We start from the raw sequence: 1,580 nt of genomic DNA, 5'->3' as shown, positions 1-1,580 counted from the left end.
AGGTCGTGGCCATCCGTTGGGCAGCGTTGGGCAGCAGAGGAGGGCAGCGCCGCCGCACCGCGCTGACGTCCTTCTGTGTGGCAGCAGAGGCTGACCGCGGGCAGTAGGCAGCGGCGGCAGGGGGCGCTCCCGCGTTCTTGGGGCAGCAGAAGAAGACCAGCGGGGGCCTGCTCTGCTCACGCCCACATTTGTCCGCGGGGAAGCAGAAGAAGTCTGGCGGTTGCGGCGACGGAGGCCAAGCTGGGCGGCGGGGGACGACGCGGGGCCGGCCAGGGCGGCGGCGGACCGGCGGCCGACGGGCAGGGGACGCAGCGCGTGGGGCCGGCCGGGGTGGCCGCGGACTGACGTCCGACGGGCAAGGGACGTTGGGAGGGAGTACTGGTTGGGAGGAGGAGAGTGGGAAAGGTTTTTCGGGCGTGCACGTTCTGCAGAGCGGTTTGTTTTCGTGATTATAGCGATGGAGGATTAGTGGGTTGATTGGCGTGTTTGTTGCATCAAACATCGAAGGATTAAGGACCATTAGATTTTGTTGATGGATGAATCTGATTGTTTGGTTCTCCGCCCTCTCTTTCTTTTATAGGAGTAGTAGAAAAAGTAAGCAACCGAAAGTTCCTATTCTGGCTACTGGGCCTAGCCATCCAGAGCCCATTCAGTAATGCAAGTCCACGCAAAATAGGCCCACAGAGATCTTGTTTAGTTTAGTACCCCATCGACAACACAAGAAGATTAGACTAGGAGAGCAGGCTATATTATGATGACCAGGTGCTTCATTGCAACATACTTACCTGGACAGGGTCTACGAGCGATCAACAAGGCTCGTGGCCTAGATCAATGGCTTACATTGCACTTAGTGAATGCGTTGGTCTACCATCTTTCTAAGTGAAAGAATGTCTATCAAGAATGGACGTTATAATTTGTGATAGAGGGGGTACGCGTTCGCGCGGCCCCTGCCAAAACATTAATACATATTTTTAGTCATTCATTTGTGAACCATGATAATTTCCTCCGTCATCTCTTTGGTTATTCTTTATTTGTAATTATTTGTAATATGTTTTACAGTGGTGCAAAATCATTGTCTAAAAAGTCAGTACTCAGTACTAGGATGGAAATGTACAACTTTCAGTTTACGTCACCTTCATGCAGAATCAGAAAGCGACCAGGGGCAGCTGAAAAAAAGATGCTTTGTTGTCTGGATCTGCAGGTTAATGATCTATGTTACCGTGATTATTGATCTATGTTACTCGTTTCAGGAATTTTTTTTGATCTATCCCTGCATTAACGCCGGAAGCAAGCACGCAACAAGAATTCGCTTCCTCCGGGAATTATCACGGCAAACAGGCAATCCATCGACCCGTCGTAGCCTCGTACCCATCTCGCTCAACTCGCTTGGGTCGACGGCATCGGCAGGGCGCGCAGGCAGGACGGGAGCCCGGCGAGATGGGTACAGACAGGAGAGGAGGAGCTTCTCTCTCCCGCGTCGCTCTGGAGAGCCAACGCGTCGTACGTACGTCGTGGCAATGGCGAAATGGCCGGCCATCCTGTTCACCGGTCCTACCGCGCGCGGAACGGGTCGCCGCCGG

General features: G+C 53.5%; 1 pseudogene; it reads left to right on the top strand.

The window, feature by feature from the left end:
* Nucleotides 1-777: 777 nt before the first annotated feature.
* On the top strand, nt 778-951 carry LOC119334985 (annotated as a pseudogene).
* The last annotated feature ends 629 nt before the right edge of the window (nt 952-1,580 follow it).

The sequence above is a fragment of the Triticum dicoccoides genome, chromosome 7A (assembly GCF_002162155.2).
Source record: "Triticum dicoccoides isolate Atlit2015 ecotype Zavitan chromosome 7A, WEW_v2.0, whole genome shotgun sequence".
Taxonomy (NCBI): domain Eukaryota; kingdom Viridiplantae; phylum Streptophyta; class Magnoliopsida; order Poales; family Poaceae; genus Triticum; species Triticum dicoccoides.
Note: the sequence above shows the minus strand (reverse complement) of the source record. Positions and strands in the feature narration are given on the sequence as shown.